Source organism: Saimiri boliviensis, chromosome 9, assembly GCF_048565385.1.
Source record: "Saimiri boliviensis isolate mSaiBol1 chromosome 9, mSaiBol1.pri, whole genome shotgun sequence".
Lineage (NCBI taxonomy): Eukaryota > Metazoa > Chordata > Mammalia > Primates > Cebidae > Saimiri > Saimiri boliviensis.
Genome location: NC_133457.1, coordinates 54,502,873 through 54,524,570, shown reverse-complemented (window position 1 = coordinate 54,524,570; position 21,698 = coordinate 54,502,873). Strand labels below are relative to the sequence as shown.

Sequence of the window (21,698 nt, the reverse complement as noted above, 5' to 3'; positions counted from 1 at the left end):
AACTGCGGTGGGGTGTGGGAGGGATTAATTTCTGTCACTAGGAACACCTCCCAAGCTGAAGAGGTGCAGGTGGGAGGAAGTGCTGATACTCCCACCTGCTGGTCTCCTGTTTTTCTAACTGGAGCTTTTAGTTATGTGCATAGTATGTATAAGTTAGTGCTACACATGTGAATTAAGGTCCACATATTAAAAATAATAGAGGCCAAACGAGTCCATTGGGTGCTCTGTCCTTCTCATTCCATCTCAAGGCTGCCCAGAAAACACAGACTAGTTCTTGAGCCCCTGGTCGGCATGAAGCTCAGTCCCACCTTGCGGGCCACCCCACCCTTCCCATGAGCAGGTGATGATGACAGTTTAGTAGGTGTGTTTGTGGTGGCAGGATGGTGAAATTGCTACCGAGGCAGTGGGTAGAATCTTGGTTGGAGATAGTTGTCCCTCTGCATGCCTTTTCAAGAATAGACTTTTTTTTTCTTTTCTTTAGCTTAGGGATATGCCAAGAAAAATGAAATAAAAGTAAAGGAAAGAAAGACCGAAGTGTGTTTGATTGGAATAGCTTTATGCCATGTGAAAAAAATGATAGTTTATTGCAAAATATTTATCTTCATTATGGTTGGTATCATTATTGATGGAGAAGCCCTGCAGACTAATGGGAAAATCTCTCCAGGAGGCCTTAATCGTGATGAGCTGTGTCTCCACCTTGCTTCTGACACACTGGGCGAGCACGGCTTTTAATTTCTGGGTGCTTCAGCTCACACACCCATATAGCCTAGAAAAGACAGTGTCTATGGTTGGATTAGCCTCCTGGAGCTGGAATAAGTCTTGAGGTTGGGGCATAAGCAGCTCCTTGTGGTAAGGACTGCACCTTGCTGGCAGTTGTGTCATGTAGGACTGACTCTTGCTTAATGAAGGTGTGTGCTGATTGGCTGCATGATGGATGAACGACAGAGAGTGGGTCTGTGTTAAAGGAATGGTAGATCCATCCATCTGATCGAACCATTCATTGCACTGAGAAGGCAGCTGCAGTTCAGAGAGGGTGAGTCATACTCATTTGCTGCAGAGCTGGCTGAGGTTCAGCTCCCTCATTCTCAGGGGCCTCTCCTTGCTTCTACCCAGTGGCGCCATGGCCCTTCTATTGTGAGATATTGTCAACCATGAAGGAGAATGTACACTTGTAGTTATTTTTGCTATATACAAGAAGCTTACAAAAGTCAAAGTATCATTTATCAGGATGGATGTTTGATAGCAAACTTAGGAGCTGTAATGAACGCTAAAATCAAGCCTTGTATATGTTCACTGATAAACAGCAAAGGTGAGGGAATTACTTATTTCCTCTCCTTATCCTCATTTCATGGATGAGTTCACTGTGACTCAGAGAGGCTACAACAGAACTTACCCACAATCTCACTGGTAGCAAGCGTTTAGGAACTGGTTCTGGAACCCAGGTATTCAGAGTCAATGTCCAGGGTGAATTTCACTGCCCCACTCCTGTCTTCTGCAACATTCTGAGCCACCGGCTTTAGTAATAATGATCCCATCCATATCTGTGTAGCCATAAGCAGACCTGGCCTAGGGCTCACCTGTGTTCTCCAATGGCTCAGTTAGCTGATTAACACAAAGAGACAATGAGACCAACCTTGATTTTAAGGAATTCCTGGAGGGACACTAAGTGTGTCTTCCCAAGTTCATTACGTGATCTCAGAACTTTATGGCCACACCTCATAAACTGGTACAGTGAGACATTTGGCTGTTCTCTTGGAAGAGTTATCAAGAGTGATTTGGAACTCCGGCCTACAGGTTTCTGGTCAGTGTCAACACATAGAAAGCTTCTGGAGGCTTAAGCCTTTACAAAGTGGTTGCTTCCTTCCCCCCACTGGAATCACCCACCTTAGAGCCCAGGTTTACTGCTCCAAGATTGTAAAGATGCCAAGGAATGGAGACTGGGCCTGGTTTTTTATCGTGCTTGCCTGAGATGGAATCTGCCTGTCTGGATGAAGATAGCATCACAAATGTTTGATGCGGGTATCTTGTCTTGTCCTGAGGACCCCGGGCCTCTCAGCATTGCCCAGTGCTCCACAGCATCCACACATAGCTCACCACAATGAGGCATCTGGGCCTGGCCCTCCCTGCCTCTGTCTTCCCCAGGTGACTGGCATCCCCTGCCACATGTCCATCTCAGCATATTATTAACACCTCCTTCTGTCTCAAACTGCTTCCCTTCCCCCAGGGAGTGCTGTGGGTTTGAAATGATGGTCTTTAATCATTTCTTAAGTGACCAGCCCTGAAATCATTTCTTAGTGCCATACACACAAATTAAATCATAAATCCACAGTGGGCCCTGGAAAGAACTGAAGTGTAGCCCTGATTAAGAGCTGAGAGGAGGCCTCCCCAGGAGAAAGGCATCAGTGTGTGCCTAGAGGAAAGGCCAGGTTCCTGGAGAGAAGAAAGAAGCTTCCTACTAACTCCCTTTCCACAGAAGGGCCTCTTTGCATTTCTGTTGTTTTACTCTGCTCGAAAGAGACACCAGAAAATGTAGACAGATATGTTGGAGGCGGTGGGAGAGCATCCATGTCAGGGTTGGGAAGCCTGGGCAGCCCCTTCCAGGACTGAGCTGCCTACACTCAGCCATCCAGAATCAGCCAGGCCCAATAGGATCCTTAATGACCTCTGACTGTAGGATGGAGGAGGACCAGAAGAGTAAGGAATAAGCAAGCATGCCTCAAGAGAAACTCAGTAGCTGGGCTCGGAGAGGGTGTTCCTGAGACATATCCATCCTCCCTACTTATTTCAAGACTCAGTTCAACATTGTGCCCTGCTTCAAGACTTCCCAGCTTGTTTGGAACACTCAGTCTCTCGCTCCACAAAGACAAAGTCTTCTGCTTGATTAAGTTGGCGATGGGTGTATATGACAGTGACACTAGCAAGCTGCTGAACACCCTTGACTCTTTCCAACACCATGCCTTCGTGCATGACATTTTTTCACCCTGGAATGCCTATCTTCACTTTACCTACATAGTAAACTTCTATTTATGCTTCAAAGCCCATCTCCCTGGGAGCCTCCCTCTCCCAGCTAATATAGAGAGATTACCTGTTCTCTCTCCACCCCTCTATATGCTTCCCTTTTGACATCCGCATGCTGTTTTACAATTTTTGTTAATATTTGGTTCTTCCACTGAGTTTTGTGTTCCTAGAGAATGGGGACTCTAGCTTCCTCTTCTCTATGAAGTCAGAGTGACCAGCCAGGGCTTGGATTCAAGGAGTGGCATCACTGAAGCTGTGTAGTCAGGTGGTTGGAGCTTCACTGTCCAAGAGCTGTTCTCTATTTTTTTTTTTTGTCTTCAGCATGCTTTGCTTATGTAAGTCACTCAACTTCTGAGTTGAGAATCTGAGTTTCTTCTGCAAAATGAGAAAAATAAAACCAGTACTTTACTATTGCAAAAGCCTACAAAGAAGATGAATCTGAGAGTGGGTTGTTGGGGAAACCTGTCAAAACCCTTTAGCTCCTGAAAAATTCCATTAGAAAGTCAAGGTGTTGGTATTGCAATTATTACTTGATTCCCAAATGGTGAGAGTGCTTCCAGAAATGGGCTTTGCTTGATGAACCAATACATTTTTAGCCCCCACTGATGAATTTGGGAATCGAATACCTGTCATCTTGAAATAATTGACAGATCTTGGTGAAGCACTTAGATTCCTCTGATGTAAGTCTGGATTCTTACTGAGAATGAGGAGGAAGCCGTGTTACATGGGAGCAATATTGTTTTATGGACCTTTATCTCGGTTATTAACAAATGAGCGTTACATGTGGAAATGGTAAAGGGGGAATTCAATAATGAAATTTCATAGGATTATAATGATTATTAGCCTAATGATGATGAAATCCAGGCTTCAATGCATGTGGTTTCCTTGGCATTCACTGTTCGGTGCCCCTTCTGCTGATGGGCAGCAGCCTGGCTGCATCTGTCCCTAACATCCCTTCCTGAAGTTATATGGGAAGTGGGCAAAAATGTAGCCAGTTCTAGCAAATCTGGACTGGGTTGTCCATATACTTTAATAATTATAGGTGCCCGTATGTCATGCAAATAGAAAACAACTTATTTTCTAGGGAGCTGACACCCACTGGAGGTCGGAGCAGTTCCTGTCAGTGAATGCTCACTGCCCGCCCTACTGCTGAGTTGCCCAAGGGTCCTCTGGAAAAAGCATCCTATCTCACCGGCATTTACCCTCTCTTCATTTCCCTCTGTGCACCAGAAGCCACTGTAGGGATAAATTTGCCTTTCCGAGCAGGCTTCTGTGGAATACCCAGCAGCCACATCCATGCATCTTGTTTTTACATCTGGTCAGGAATTCAGGCAGGCAGGGACTCGGAGGGATTCAGAGCCAGCATATGACATAGACCATAGTGTTTTTGTTTTTGTTTTTGTTTTTTTTTTCCCCTCTTTCTTTAGAGGCAGGAAAAGTAGGACAAGATGCCCTAAGTGAGCAGAGAAAAAATTCATCTTGTCCCTTTTCTAAGCCTCTCATCTGAACTCATGTAGACTTGAACATGTGACTTGTTGAGCCTGAGTGCACATACCCGTGCATACGGAATGTTCCCCACCCCCATAGATAGCTTGCCATAGTACATAGCTGGGAAAGGCATCAGCTGTGAAGCCAGACAGTTCTGGCTGTGAATTATACCTCCATGACAGACGAGCTGGGAAATATTGGACAAATTGTTTTATCTCTGAGCCTCAGTATCACTGTCAGCGAAATGGAAATGCTACTCTTTCTCATACAGTTTCTTTGAAAAGAAATGTTAAGATTACATTTGTCTATAAAAAACATAAAAATGAAAGATAACTGTGGTTTTAAAAATACAGATTTTATTTTCTCATGTAAAATAAATCCAGGCTGGATGGCACTCCATGGTGTGATGCTGGAAACCCAGGTACATTCTACCTTGTTGCTCTGACATCCTTAGCACACAGTTTCCACCTCATAGTTGAAGATTGCTGCTTGGACTACAACCATCAGGTCTGCTTTTCAGCCAGTAAAAAGGAAGGATGGAATAAGAGCTAGCTTTCTCTCAAGTCACATAGGATACTACCTCTGCTTGTATCCCTAGATCTTAGTGATTCAAGCCAATACTCATGCGTTATCAAACCTTGATGGGAATGTCCCATATAGTGGGGGGAAAATGTTGATTTTGAAAAATAGAAAATATTAGCAAGGTGATGACACGTTGCCTATACTGAACGTATTATCATTTTATGATAGAAATGACAGCTACTAATACTTTCAATTGAGCAGTTATTTCATGCCAGACACTGTAGTAAACATTTTGTATTTTCTATCTCATTGAATCATCAAAGCAACTATGAGACAGGGACTGATTTTTACAGATGAGGAAACTGAGGCTCAAAAAGGTTATAGAACTTCCCGTGGCTCTAAGTAGTAGAGTCCATAAATGAAGCTAGTACTCCTTTCTCTAGGAAGTTACGTTGGTATAGTTGATGTTTAGCGTAAGTAGTTATACACATTAGCTTTTGTTTATTCCAAGTACATTTACTTAGTATAAAAATACTCCAACCAAATTGCTTGAACTGGGACCCAAGAGGCGGAGGTTGCATGAGCTGAGAATGCGTCACTGCACTCCAGCCTGGGCTACAGAGTGTGGCTCCGTCTCAAAAAAAAAAACAAAACAAATCCAACCAGTGAGCTATCAGGTATCTGGAGTCATCAGCCTGGGTTCAATTCGTGGCTGTACCACCAGCTGTGGGACCTTGAACAAGCTACTGAATTTATTTAGCCTCAGTTTTTTAATGTACAAAATGGGAATAATTGTAGCGCTTGTCTCTTGAGGCTGTTTTGAGTATAACATGGGATTATTCTGAGTAATATACCTGGACTATGACAAATGCTTAACTTATTGTTGTTATTATTAATAAAACAATTGTTATTAATACCAACAAAACTTTATAACCAATTTTAACACGTGGTGGGCAGCTTGGCACACAGACCTTGCCTTGGAAGGGTGAAGTGAGACGCATCAGGTGCTGAGGGTAGGAGGGGCTGGCAATGCCTCTCATACCAGTCTCTCATCTAATAAGAGGCCTTTGCTGACCTGACCCCAAAGGCTGAGAAGTGAGGGTGGGTGAGGGAGATCAGGCCCCTTCCTGGGCAGGAGAGGGAGCAGTGTCCTGCTCACCTCTCCAGTTAGGCTCCTGTCATTCCTTCAGCTCCGGGCTTGTGTCCTGCTGTTTGCTTGAAGTCCTTTCTCAGGCTGCTCTGCAGTTCCTGCTTCTCCCTTGCCCCACTCCTCCCTCTGGGCCTTCCCTGAGGTCCTCACCTGCTGCTCCTTCTCTAGGTCCTTCCTGATATGCTGAGCCTTCAGTTGAACGGCTTCCCTAAGTGTGCATTGAGATCTAAGTGCTAAGTGTATCCTTAACGCCTCTAATCTCTGCTGCAAGCTTGTCCTCTAATCGTGTTTCACTGACAAACCTGAAGGCAGTTGGCAATGCTAATGTTCATCCAGGAAACTGTGAATAAGGAGGACACAAGGCCCTCTGGAAATTACCTCTCAGCACCTAGGAATAAGTGGTCACTGGAAAGAATGTGACTATCCAGCCCTTTGCTGCCTTTGTCCAAGTGTGAGGCCTCTCCCAGCTGATCTGATTCACAACACCCGCTGGGCCATTCACATGATCTCCAGGGATCCAGAGCCTAGGGTTGGTTCTGCTCGGGTACTCAAAAGGAGGGTGTCCTCCCTATTCTAGAACTTGCAAGTCCCACTTGTCTTTTCAAAGTCTGCTTCGGAGTTGGTGAGGTCCTGAGCAAAAGTCACGGGTCAACCAAAATGGATTCTGCCAAATCTCTCTGCCTTCAGCCTTTGGATAAATCTCATGCGTATGTTCTGCCTCGTCATAATAACTCTCACTTGGAGAATCTTTTGGGATAAATATAACCTTATTTCAGTATGGATTGTTACTCATAGTTATTTCACTTTTTAAGAATTGACCCTAGACTCGCACAAAGTGCTACATCCACATCACTACAATTTAGGAGCTGAGATCTGGCTGAACAAACCTCCCCGGCAAAGTTGTAGCAGAGCCAGTTAGACCTGACTTTGATTCCTTGGACATGGCATGACCTTGGACAGGCCACTTTCCCTGACATTCTGCTTAGGAAGGTTCATGTTCCTGTCTGCAGTGACACACTGTTTGGGTAGACAGTCAAGGACAGGGCAGTGTTGGGGGAAGGGTTCCTGTCCCTTACCTGTCAAGACAGCACTGATAATTCAGCTTGAGAATTTCAGCCTCAAAGCTTTTGCTCTGCCATTATAAAGAAGAAAAAATTATTTCTTTTGCTCACTTGTCCCACTTGAATGCTGTGTAATATCATTATAAATTTATGTGTTTATGACTTTGTGACCTGGGGAGAAGCTGGAAATTCCACTGAGCCCATTTCTACTCCTGGGCTTCTGTAAAGGTCACAGCAAAATTATTTTATCAAGTACACCACAGAAGGGGAAAATCTTAATCTTATATTATACATATGCAGCACTTGACCTTCTCTTGAGATGCAGCACCTCTTAACTACACTTACTTCAACAGAATGCAGCTCTTCCCTGATTCACACAGAGAGAATAATTAGATGCCCTGGCATCCCAGTTGGAGAAGAGGCCGTGCAGTGGGACTGACTTCAAAGATGAGAAGGAGAAAGAGTTGAGGCAGTTGGGGTAAGGGCGGGGGTAGCTCCGCAGAGCAGCAGTGGGCTCATACTGATGATGGGGCCATCTGGACAGGTGGAGCAGACACTGGCACTGTGACTTGTTCTGCTTCTCCTGCACTTCTGGCTAAGTCATTGCCTTTTCCAGGCCTCATTTTTGCCGTAATAGGTCTGTGGTATGGCGATTCAATTGCAGGTATTGGCTGCTTGGAACATTGTGTTAAAGACTCAGCACTCTGCTGTGGGGTGAGTGGGAATGAGTGCCGGAATTGATTAGTAATGTCTGCCATGCAGGCATGGGGAGGTGGTGACAGTCCCTGTGCTGGGTATTGGTGTCCCCTATTCTAAGATACTTCTAAGGTCTTTTCCAGCCCTGTCTGTCTGTGATTTGTGGACTCACCAAAAGCTCTGGGGTGAGGAAGACTGGAAAGGGGGGAACAATAATAGCTTTCCCTCAGAGAAGAGTTCTATTTACCTTGTCAGAGTTTGGGAGAGTAAATGAGATTTGTGTGATACATCCAAACACTGCTGCTTGTGTGTGTGTGTGTGTTTCCTGTTCACTCTGTGAAAAGCAGAGAGAGCAAGTGAAAGCAGTGACTGTCCTGGGTGTGACCACTCTGTAGATCTGGGTGACCTATGTGTGGCCTGGTGGCCAGCCTGTGCCTCTGGGGCTCTGGAAAAGGTGAGAAAGCCTGGGTGGCTTTTTGCCATTGTCCAGCCTTTAGATAGAAACACAGTAAGCAGTCATCTTCATTTATCTTAAGAACTTGGTTATAAATTATTTTTTAAAGGAATCCATCGAGGTCTGTGTCAGGGAAAGTACTTAAAAAATAAGGTTTTTCTCAAAAGGAAAACACTTGGGTTTGAAAATGTGGGAAGCAGCCTGACTGCCAGCATATGTCCTGCTCATCCCCTGCCCGGAGCTACCAGATTGATGGTGTTTTTAGAACATTGGCAGCTGGTACTGGTGAGGGTAGATACTGGGCCTTGGGAGGGGACAGCTGGGGATTCCCCTGTCCTTGCTGATGTAGTGGAGACCTAGGCCTAGCACCCCCTGGTGGCCCAGAGGGCCCAAGAAGGACAGATAACCTGGGGCCCTCAGACTGACCGAAGTGATCTGACCCTCCACTCTGTTGCGTCTCAGGGGCCCTGTGAAGCATCTCCCTGGTGGTTGAGAGCGATGTAGGGAAGGAATACCTCGCTTTAAAGAGTCCGCACTGGCTGCTGGTGGGGTGCTTCTGCTCTCTTCTAAAGCACAGGTTCCTCTCCCCTGCCTCCTCCCCATCCCCGCAGCATGGGCTTACCAACTCCTTTACCCCTGAGAACTCCCTGTCTCCTGCTTAGCTGTGACATCAGACGTTCTCAAGGAGGCCATGGTCCTGATTCTGGAGTCCAACATCTTTATTGATTTATTTTTTTGAGACAGAGTCTCGTTCTGTTGTCCAGACTGGAGTGCAGTGGTGCGATCTCAGCTCACTGCAACCTCTGCCTCCTGGGTTCAAGCGATGCTCACTAGGGAGAGGCCTTCTGGACTTCAGATTGGGCACTCCTTCCTCACTCCTTGCCATTGGTTGGTCGTTGGGACTACAGGCATGTGCCACTACTCCCAGCTAATTTTGGTATTTTTAGTAGAAATGGGGTTTTATCATGTTGACCAGGCTGATCTCAAATTCCTGGGCTCAGGTGATCCACCTGCCTCAGCCTCCCAAAGTGCTAGGATTACAGGCGTGAGCCACTGCGACCAGCCTGGAGTCCAGCATCTTAAGAATTCCTCCCCCATTTAACTGCTTGCTGCCTCTGCATTGGGCACTCCTCCAGACCCCCTTAACACTTTTGATTCCTGACTATCTGATATCTATCTGAAGGCACACAAAAAGTGCTCCCCAGATGTGTGTTGAGTGAACGAAACAATGTCTATAAAAGGAAAAGAACTCATCCTTAAAAAAAAAACAGTACATAATCTCATCACTATAAAAAAGTAACGTCTTTGAGAATAATATTTGTTCCCAGTATTTGCCAATAGTTTTAGATGTCGCTAAGCACAGGTTTTCACCATCTCCCTTGATGGGGTCATGGTTTTCCATTTAGGGATGCACTATAATTTATTACTCTGACCCCTATTTTAGGGCTTTTAAGCCGTTATTAATTTTTTCTTGCTATAAACAATATTGTCGTGAGTACCCTCATAGTTAAAGCTTTGAGCTACGGTTGATTATTTCATTAGTATAAATTCCATAGAAAGAGGAGCTTGTGCACAGTTAGGCCATTTGCCTCTCTGGGTCCTGCTTCTCCACCAAGCCCAGGGAGAGGGCAGGCCGGCACGCAGAGACATCAGCCTTGCGCTGGTGTCTGGCTGCTCTGACCCTGCTGTGTCCCACTCCCCTCCATGCTGGTCTTTTCAAGGTTGTAAGAGCCTAGGAGAGTGAAGGACCAGATACCGCCCCTTCCCAGTCTCTGCCCTGTGGTCCCTTACTTCCCTGTTAGCTGTGTTTTTGCCTCCTGCACCGGGTTCCCGCATGTCCGGTGTGTAGGGTCCAGGATGTTAGGTGTCTATGGGTGCAGACTGAGATGTTTATGCTGTTTCTCCTGGGGCTGGGCTGTGGACAAAAGGGGCCTGTCGACTGCTTCCTCCACAACTCCTCCCCTGTCCTTCCCCTTCCCTTGTACTCTGAGGCAGGCAGGACCAAGTATAAGTTCAGCTGAGTCCCTACTTCTTGTGCGTCCTAAGAAAGGCACGAGCTTTCTCTGGCCTCAGTTTCCCTGTGTGTAAGAAAGTACAGTTCTTCTCAGCTAAACCTTCTCCCTCCTGCTTTCCCTCTTGCCGGCTGTCTCTGTCTTCCTTAATGTTGCAGCATCCTACCCCTTCCTGGCCCCTCTGTTGGCCTAAAGCTAAAGAACCAGCCCATGGGGCGCTCAGCAGCTTCTGGCTGTCCAATCGGCCTGCTGTGGAGGAGGTGCAGGTAAAGGGGCAGGAATCTCTGCTCAGAGATCTGTTCCCTGTACCATTCCAAAGTCCAGAGGGCTCTTCTGGCCACTTCCCAGATTCCTGAGTCTGAAGATTGGTTTCTCTCCCACGTAGACACACACGTTGTTTCTCTAGCTTTGTCTGCTGACCAGTGCTCTGGGGACAGAATTTGGGCACAGACACAGCAGCTGCAGGAAGAGCTAAATCAGTCCTAGTCTCTGATTTGGGCCTCGGGAGGGGACAGGCCCAAATCAGACTCTCACCTTCTCTGCTCTGGACCTTTCATACTGCCACCCCTAATATTCCCCCCAAAGTTACAGGGACATTGAGCCCACTGCTAGAGCATTGGATTTCTAAAAGAGGACTCCAGGAAGAGGAAAATGCCTAACCCTAGAGGATATAACGTGGAGGGGAGGCTTTCTGGCGTCAGCAGGATAGCAGGGACACAGGCAGACAGTAGGTTGCAGTCTTTGACTCCTCACACCGAGCCCAGTGCCTGGCACCTAGTAGGGGCTCAGTGCCTATCTGTTGAATGAATGAGCAACCTGCAATCAATCAAGAGAAGGGGCAAGAAGACCCTTCTCTTCTAGATAGCTCTTGATTCCAACTACTTCTCTCTGTTCCCACTACCCTCGTCCATTATCACTTTTTTCAGGCTCCTAAACCTGCCTATAACTGTCCCCACTCTTCCAGTCCATTCTTTTCCCAGCAGCCTGTGTGATCCTTCAGAAACAAAATCTGATTATGTTTCTTCCCAATTCCAAGCCCATCAGTGGCTTCCGTGGACCTCAGGGTAAAGCCAGGGGCCAAGTGGGTGACATGAGCTCAGGCTGCTCCTCCAAGCACTCAGCCACCTCACTTGCCTGTGGATCCCACCCACTCCACACAGGCTCTCTGCCCGAGCCTGAGTACTTAGGGAGCCTGCATGGAAGCAGTGTGCTCAGTTCCTTGACTGAGTCATTGACTTTCTCCAGGGCCTTTTCATGGGCTGCTCTCTCCACCTGGAAGCTTCTCTGTCTCCTCTCCCTAACCTACCTTATCTCTGTCTGTCACATCTTCTTTATGCCTTAACTTAGATGTCACTTTTTCAACACGCTCACAGACTGGGCTAGGTCCCTGCTGTGGCCCTTTTATGCCACAAGAATCCCATCCATTGGAATTTCCAGCTTATAGTATGTCTTCCTCCACCAGGATGTCAGCTCCATATGGGAAAAAACTTTGTATTTTTCCTCCTTTGATATATCACCATGCCTAGCACACTTCCAAGTACATTACAGGTGGTCAATAAATACTTTCAAATGAAAACATTCAGCCTGGCTCCTTGTGGAAAACATAATTATTGAGGAGATAGTATGTCCCAGGAATTTTACATATATTACACTGATATTTACAATAGCGATGGGAAGGAAGTCACCGTAGCACCCCTTTCTACAGGTGAGGGGCCTAAGGTTCGAAGTTTAACTCACTTAGGATCACACAGTCAGCACGAAGAAGTTTTTGAGACCCCGTGTTTTCACTCTTCTAGGTGCCCTAGAGCAGTGGTCCTCAAACTAGAGCTATATCAAAATCACCTGGTGGGCTTAATCAAATTCAGATTGCTGAGTCACACCTCCAGATTTTCTAGTTCAGTAGGCCTAGAGGAGGATCTGAGAGTCAGCGTTTCTGTATGTTTCCAGGTGACATTGATGCTGCTAGTCTTAGTTCAAGTTGCTGTGACAGATACTGGGTGACTTAAACAACAAACATTTATTTCTCGCAGTTCTGAATACTAGGAAGTCTAAGATCAAGGTGCCAGAAGGTACAGTGTCTGGTGAGAGCCCACTTTCTGGTTTGCAGATGACCATCTGCCCTATCCTTACATGGCAGAGAGAAAGCAAGCTTCTCTCATATTTCTTCTTACTGGGCTATTAATCCCATTTATAGGGCTCCATCCTCATGACTTAATTACTCCCCAGAGGTCTCACCTTAGAATAATATCACATTCCAGGCCCAGCGTGGTGGCTCACGCCTGTAATCCCAGCACTTTGGGAGGCCGAGGTGGGCTAATCACAAAGTCAGGAGATCGAGACAGTCCTGCCTAACACGGTGAAACCCCATCTCTACTAAAATCACAAAAAATCAGCCAGGTGTGGTGGCACATGCATGTAGTTCCAGCTACTCAGGAGGCTGAAGCAAGAGAATCACTTGAACCTGGGAGGCAGAGGTTGCAGTGAGCCAAGATCGTGCCGCTGGACTCCAGCCTGGGTGACAGAGCAAGACTCTGGAAAAAAAAAAAATTACTTTCAGAATTAGGCTTCAATGTATTTTTTTTTTTTTTTTTTTTTTTTTGGAGGGGCGACTTTTGGTCCATAGCACTGCTCATCTGGAGGCCAATTTGAGAACCATTGGCCTAGATCATTACAAAATGCCTGGGCTTGCTATATGGCTATCCCCACTCCCTAATCATTGACCTTAGACCAGGATTGTAGGATCCAGCCCTGGACTCACTTCTGAGAGAAACTGATGCCCAGCACAGCCTCCTACAACCAGACAGGACCCTGGCTTTGATGGCCCTGACTGCACTCTGGGAACAGGCTGCCATCAGGACCTGAGTATCTGTCCCTCTTCCCTTGAGACACTGCTCTTCTGTTTATCACCCTTTAGTCCTGACCAGTGATCTCTCCGTTTTATCAAGGCAAAGCACCCCCACCCTGGCCCACCTCTTGAACAACATCCATGCGGATGCATTCTAGGCTTGCTATGGCTACTGCTACTGCTGTCTGAACAACTTAATAGCACAGTAAGTTATAGTCTCTTCCGTGTCATGGTGCCTGCAGCATTCATCAATTTCAGCAAGTGTCACCGTGAGTGATACAAGTGTATGACACAGCTAAGTGTCCCTCTGCACAGGCCATTACAGCTGGCAGCAGGCCCAGGGAGGCGAGAACTGGAGACCCATTTGGCTCCAAGTGCCCAGGTTGATGTAGAAGTAAATGTGCTCCAGCCGCCCCCCTCCCCCACGGCCGCCATAAATGCTTTGTATTCTTGGCAACTTCTACAACTACCCTCAAAGTTTCACCAGGTAAGCTAGGGTTCCTGCTCTCTCTGAGTCTTAGTACAGTCTTTTCCCTTTCCCTCATCCTTCCTTCCTCTCTCTGTGCCAACTTTTACCCATCCTTTGAGGCCCTGTGCACGAACCAACTCCACTAGGCAGCCTTCCAATGGCAACCCGCTCTCCCCTTCCTCTGAAGACCTCTGGCACAGACCGTCTCCACCTCTGCTGTAGAAATTTTATTCGTAAACACTTCACCCTGACCTGTTCTGCTCAGCTCAGCTCCTTAGAACTGGAAGTTGTCCTCTGCAAGATTTTAAAATGTACTGAATGAGAAATTCTTTGATTACTAAAGACATGTATATGCCATACAAAACATTGAGAAAGTACAGAAACATAATTAATAATGTCACCATTCCCAGATTTTATTTTCCATTTTGCTGAGTATGATGTTTGTGTGTGTATGTAAAATGCAGTTCATAGTGTCATACTCTATCGTTTTAGACCACACTTTTAAAATATTTTTCCAAGTCACGATTTTAATGGTTGTGCAGTATTCCATTATATGAATGTTGCATAATTTAATCAGTACCTTATTATCAGACTTTTAAGTTCTTCCCTCCCCCTTTCTCTCGTCTTTCTTCCCTATTATAAATAACACTGTGATGAACATCAATGAATATAAATTGTTTCTACCCCTGCTTGCTTTTTTTATAATAAGTTTTTAGAAATAAAATTGTCGAATCAAAGCTTTCAACACGTTGAAGCTCTTAATACATGTCAAATAACTCTCCTAGGAAACTATAAGAATCCATACTTTGGCTGGGCACGGTGGCTCACACCAGTAATCCCAGCACTTTGGGAAGCCAAGGCATTTGGATCACTTGAGGTCAGGAGTTCAAGACCAGCCTGGCCAACGTGGTGAAACCCCGTCTCTACTAAAAATACAACAGTTAGCCAGGCAGTAGTGGTGCATGCCTGTAATCCCAGCCACGTGGGAGGCTGAGGGAGGAGAATTGCTTGAGCCTGGGAGGCAGACATTGTGGTGAGCCAAGATTGCACCACTGCACTCCAGTCTGGGCAACAGAGCAAGACCCTGTCTCAAAAAAAAAAAAAAAAAAAAAAAAATTCTTGCTTTGTATGAGAGTGCTCATTATCTCACATTTTCTAATATTAAGATCATATTTATTGTCATTATTACTATTATCACAGCTTTTATCTTTTGGTCTTATCACAGCTGTCCTTCAGCGAACATCTATTTGACTAGTCATAGAATATGTATGCCTATGTGTAAGGTTTGTGCTAAGTGCTGGGGAAAGGGAAGTATAAAGTTGACAACGCCTAGTGTCAGCCTTCATAGAGCTGTCAAACTAGTACATTCAATGAATAGATGGATGGATGGATGGATGGATGGATGGATGGATGGATGGAAGAATGGATGGATGGATGGATGAATGGATAGACGGATGGATGGATGCATGCATGCATGCTTGGGAAATATTTCTTTGCCATCAGTTTTCTCAACACATTGCCATGAATATAAGGGGAAATGGGAGCTCCCATAGGCTTTAAGTCCTAATGGAATGTCCTGGGGCTGTTCAGGAAAACCCATTCTGGGAAAGCAAAGACTGTTTTTGAGAACAGATAGAGGAATCGCAGTGCAGAGGCCTCATGCCACCTCCTTCTAGGGAGTCTCACCAGGCCTGAAATTTCAGAGCCAGGAACCTATGGGGTCAGTCACCAGTAATATGAAGATGATGGATGTATTTCGCCACAGAACTGAGTTCAAATAGTGGCCCAGTGTGGGACCACAAGACCTATGGAAGCAGCTATGCAGAGCTGTTTGCATGACCCACAGGAATTTCTTGCCCACTGACACCACTCCTATCTCACAGTTCTTGGCCGCTGCTGAGAAAGGCTGTCTGCCTCTCTTACAGAGTGAGACCAAAGTGTAAGATAAAGGAAGGGGAGGTTTTAGAAGCAATGAGCTCTGGGCTGTGAGCCTCTTTCTTCCTGGCCAGAAGCATGTACCTTGCCCCTCTCCCTGTTGCCCTATGAGGCAGGCTGGCTTCTCTGAGCCAGCTGCTGAGCTGCACCTGCCTTGAAAAAAAGGCCCCCGGTTCTTAAGCAGGGGATGAATATTCATTGGCATGAACCTTTGCAAACTCATTTGGGGAAAAAAAATAGATCAGAAGAAGTAATCAGATTATTAAAAAGAAAGAGCAAGGACAGAAGGTGGCGGTGGAGGGAAGAATCACATTTAAAATGCAAGGAGAGACTTCCTCCCTGCGGTGTAGCTCTGACCCCCTCAACCATGCACTGAGAATAGGAAGCTCTCCCACATTTATGCTGCATAAAAATGTTGTTTTTGAGGCCTCATTTGAGAGGGGGAGGGGCAGAGGTAATATGCACCCTCCATATCTGAAAATTATAAAATAATGTTTTGAGGTTTTCATTTTATCTTCCTTTGATATCAAGAAAAATTCTGAGCGCTAAAGAGGCTCTGGTGAGTGCTGAGTGACAGGTTAAAGGGCTCCAATAAAGATTAGATGGTCCACTATCTCCTGAGGAAATTGCATAAAAGTGGTTATTCCCTCTTGCTTCTATTAATTTCCTCTTCCTGGCTGCTTGGAAATGCTTCATAACCTGATGCTGCAGATGGGGACGAGAAGCGCTTTCCATTATCTCAATCACTGCACTGTTTATGAGACACTTAATCTGTTTCTTTATAAAGTAATGGTACTGTAGGTGATGGACTTAGTGTCACTGGAAGTCTACGTACAGGGATGGGGGGAGAGGGGTGTCTCGAGAGCATTGTAAGAAGCAGGTAATTTGCTACGTCGTTGAGGTGCTGAGAAGTTGGGTGGGTGTTTCAAGGTGACCTTCTGGATATCAGCCAGAGATGATGTGTACCCATCCCTTGAATAAGGAGACAAATGTGTTTTGTCTGTTGAATGAATGGAAAATATACATATGTTTAGGCTTGGGGTGCTCAGATCTTGTCTCCTCCCCTTTTCTGAAGCTGGGAGTGGGGAAAGAGATGTTTAGTGGGGTGGTGGGAGGGGTGCCATCCAAAAGCCTTGGCTATGCAAATTTCTAGGCCTTGTGTCTGAACTTTAGTCACTTACAATGGAGGAAACCAAACCCCCTTCTCTTAAAGAAACAAGGCAGTTATCGTAGGCTTCACTGGTATTAAAAACGTCCAGCCCTCCAAGTTACGATGTCCCACTGACAAAGGTCTTAATGCAAATACACAGTAAGGTGCAAGCGGCTCTTCTCCTTCTGCCCACCTCCTGGAATAGAATGAAACTCCCTTCTCCGAAATCCAACGCTGGGCAGTTTCTGATCTCATTTCCCTTCCTACTTCTTCTATTCCTCCACCTCTTTTCTTCTCCCTTTTTCTTTTCCTCTCTTTCTGAATTTTGCCTCCTTGTGATCACAAGAAACTATTTAATCATTGCCAAGTACCAAGAAATGGGACTTTTTTTTTTTTTTTTTTTTTTTTTTTTTTTGAGATGGAGTCTTGCTCTGTTGCCCAGGCTGGAGTGCAATGGCGTAATCTCTGCTCACTGCAACCTCTACCACCTGGGTTCAAGCGATTCTCCTACCTCAGCCTCCCAAGTGGGTGGGATTACAGGCACGTGCCACCACTCTCAGCTATTTTTTTTTTTGTATTTTTGTATTTTTAGTAGAGACAGGGTTTCACCATGTTGGTCAAACTGGTCTCAAACTTCTGACCTCAGGTGATCCACTCGCCTGGACCTCTCAGTGTTGGGATTACAATTGTTAGCCACCATGCACAGCCTGAAATGGCACTTTTATCCATTATTTAAAACATGAATTCTATGAGACAGTATAGCACAATGTGGTTACAAGTTATAATCTAAAAGATTAATACATGAACTTAGGAATATTGCTGCTTTTATAAAGTAACAAAGTGTTTCTCATGACTCTCATAAGGGGAGTCCACACAAGGTGTACATCCAGCCACCTGGTCCCCTGTGCCCACACCAGCATGGCACAGATCCTGCTGCATCAGAAGCAGCATTACATCATCCACCTCCCTCACCAGGAAGGGAGCTTCCTAAAGTCAGCTACCCCATCGGCGCCCTGTTCTATTCCTCCAGCCTGGTGCCTGGCTAGGAGTCGATCCTCAATAAATATTTGTTGAATGAGGAGCTCCCAACTGTAGCAATAGTGCTGACCATAATTCTGTAAAGGAACTCCTGAGTTTTGAAATGGTATGAAAGCAGAGAACTCTGTTATTTGCCTCACATTGCCTGAAAGTGTTGAGATGTGTTTGGTTAGGCTACCACCACATTTAATTATTATTGTTTGAAATTGTAGAGTCTTTATGCAGGTGAGCAGTCTCCAGGCTGCCAGGGTCCCCACCACTCTGCACTGTGTGACTCCCAGCTGCTTTACATTCTTAAGTGACAGACTTGGCTCCAAAGGCCATTTGCTTTTGCTTCTCTTGGCCTGAATATTCTTCATCAGAATCCACCCAGAAGCTTTATTTATCATCCCAAATTAAAGCTGCTTTTTCTCAAGGCAGCATAGTTTTCTTATTTATTTTTCTCTGTTAAATTTCGAGTGAAACAACAATATTGTTAACTTCTGTTTCTTATTAGTGGCACCTAATACAAGATAAGTTAAAAAGGTTTTGTGGATTATCCTGGCACTTTAATCCTTGTTTAAAGCATGAATTCTATGAGAAAGTATAGCTCAAGTGTGTCTACACACAGAAATCTAAAGTTAATAAATTACTGGGCATATGCCCAAAGGATTATAAACCATTCTACTATAAAGACACATGCACGTGTATGCTTATTGCAGCACTATTTACAGTAGCAAAGACTTGGAACCAACCCAAACGCCCATCAATGATAGACTGGATAAAGAAAATGTGGCATATATACACCATGGAATACTATGCAGTCATAAAAAGGATGAGTTCATGCCCTTTGAATGAACGAAACTGGAAACCATCATTCTTAGCAAACTAACACAGTAACAGAAAACCAAACATTGCATGTTCTCACTCATAAATGGGAGTTGAACGATGAGAACACATGGACACAGGGAGGGGAACATCATACACTGGGGCTTGTCGAGGGATGGGGGACAAGGGAAGGGAGGGCATTAGGACCAATGCCTAATGCATTCAGGGCTTAAAACCTAGATGACAGGTTGATAGGTGCGGTGAACCACCAGGGCACATGTGTACCTTTGTAACAAACCTGCAAGTTCTGCACACATATCCCAGAACTTAAAGTAAAAATAAAAAAATAAGTTTAATAAATGAATTTAGGAATAGTGCTTCTTTTATAGATTAAGGAATGCCTAAGCAGATTTTATTAAAGTATTAAGTTATAAAATCTGAATATTAAAGAGATTCATACATTTTGTAATTTTATGTAAAATATGTTTTGTAGATATGATTCACCCATCATACAAAACAGAAATAATATATGTAGAAACACATTCTTTCATCAGGTTTCAGGATTTATTTGCCCACTTTGGGACTCCATACTTGCATTCTGACCCTGAATTCCAAAAGTCCCTTCAAGAAACCTTGTTTTTTTAAAAGGGAGTGGGTAAGTTGGGATGAAGAGGAGTTAGGATTATTTAGCACACACTAATGCTAGCAACATTTCATATTTGAGTTTATTAATTTCTAATGATTTGTGGGAGTTATTGTGAGAAGTATATGGTTCTTTTTATAGACCTTTCATACAAATGAGAAAATTGAGGTTCTGAGGGATGATATAATTTGTCAGTGGTCACCCAGCTAGGAGCTAGCAGAGCCACGAATTGAACACAGGACTGTCTGACCACTGTCAAGTGCTTGTTTCTCCAGGGAGGATGGAATCAGACCTCCTCCTGGAACCTCTCTCCTCAACCACTCCCCAGACTTCACTCCTTAATGTTCAGCTTGGACCTCCTCTCCTCCACTTCCTCCTCTCGTGGAAACCTTGGAGCTCAGAGACTCGGTCACCCAGAGCTAGTGTTGTCCATCAGAAACCTCAGAGGGGGCACTTTCCATATCCCCCACCCCTGCCACTTGTGGATATTAGAACGATTGTTTATGCTGTTAACTTATTAAATGTAAAGTGAGAAGGCTTTTAAATGCTGGAAAGAAAGGAAAAACACCTTGTTCTTCTTGGACTGGCACATTAAGGAAATTACAGCATGGCAGGGGCCAACCATGAATGCTTCAGTCGTCAACACTACCCCTCCCCCACTTTCCAGCAACAGAGCTCCTGCTGAGTCCGGGCAGCACAGGCCTGGGATTTGTCTGTATTCGCTGGCTGCAGAACCCAACAGGGCCAGGAAGGCTGGGGATTGATTAGGAAAAGAGCCAAGTGTTTCTCACAGGACATGAAGAAGAGATATGGAAAGAAGAAAAGGAACGGGAGAAAAATAGAGGGAGGAACTATACTGAGTGGGCTTGGAAAGACGGATTAGTAAGCCAAAGTCTCGGACATGTTGGGTTTGTCATTAGTGCCTTTCCCTTTCATGTTTTATTTCTTGGGTCTTTAGTAAAGACCCAAACAGTACTTTTTTTCTTTCTACAGAGAAGTTTCTTTAGAATGTGCTGAGACGGGTCAGGAAGCGGCCCCTTTTTACATGGGTCACAACTGGCATTGTTTCCCCAAAACTGGGAAACAACATTCACTCCCGTGTCTTCCATAATCCCAGGGGATGCTCTGCAAAGTAAGGCTTTGTGGTGAAAAAAAACATAGCATTTGTAAAAGTTCTGAGAAATCCTCAACAAGGAATGAGATGAGCTTTTGAAATCCCCATTTCAAAATATCTGGCCACAGAACTCTTTTGTCATAGGTGTTAACAATCCAAAGAACGTGACCCCATGGAACACATTTGGGTTGTGTCATTCCAGAACACTGCATTTTGGAGATTCCTTTCTGTCCAGTATGGGCCCCCATCCAGCAAGTATCTGGAGAAACTGAAACCTTTTCCTCACCTTAAGTGAGCAGTGGAGTGGGATAACTTTCACAGCATAGGAAACAGTTCTTTCTTCTTGTCTTAGCAGAAAAGCAGTGGATATTTTTCAAATAGTTTATGTGTATGTCATCACTATAATTTTTCCCACTGTGTGATCCTTGGTAACTTTTTTAACCTCTCCATGTCCCGGTTTCCTCATTAGCAAAATGGAGATAATAATAGCTACCCCATAGAGTAATGCATGTAAAGCACTTGACAAGACAAGTTAACAGATGGTGGCTACCGCTATTATTAGAGAATACTCTGCACTTTCCAGGAGGGAACAATACGTTTGAGAAGATGATCTTTCTTTAAGTAGAAACCATTGTAATGGCACTTCCATTATACAACTTTCACGTTGTATTAGATTTATATGACTTCATCGGATCAAGGGCTCCTTGAAGGCAGGCTCTATTCTTGAATTCCCCAGGACAGGTTTTCAGCAAGGGCACAGTAAGTGTTTGTTGAGTGAAGTCATGAGGTGTGTAAGAAAGCTAAAGAAGTTGACCAGTCAGTAAGTTTTACCCAGTCTCAAAGGAGGATGAGTCAGAGTAAGTTTCATAGGACAGGAAGAGTAGGGGCTGAGATGATGGGGAAGGTACTTAGGGGAGTACAGTGGGCAGGATCAATCTTATGAGGAATCAGCAAGGAAGAGACCAGATTCTGGGCCCAAAAGTCTCTATAGATAAGACAAAGTTAAAGCTCAAGGGACAGCTTGGAGCCAGACTTTTCAGGGCATGACTCATTATAGGCTGATCCCACAGGAAATTAGGGGTGTGTGCCGCACATATGAGGCCCCTCCAGTGGAGATCAGTCTGTATCCATTGTTCCCAACCTTCACTGCTGCCATGTGCATGATAGATGACACCAAGTGAATGACACGCTCCCTGGTGCACTGTCTGCAAAGTCATCCTTTCTTTGCCCCACCCCCAAAGCATATCAAAATGCAATTAAGGGAGAATGATGTTGTTAAGGCAGTAACCTTGAAAT

At 45.0% G+C, this 21,698-nt stretch overlaps 1 protein-coding gene across 5 annotated transcripts in view; it reads left to right on the top strand.

Moving 5' to 3' along the window:
* Positions 1-21,698, top strand: part of EPHB1 (EPH receptor B1) — a 623,986-nt gene that overhangs the window by 461,429 nt on the left and 140,859 nt on the right. The gene's annotated exons all lie outside the window — the stretch shown is intronic.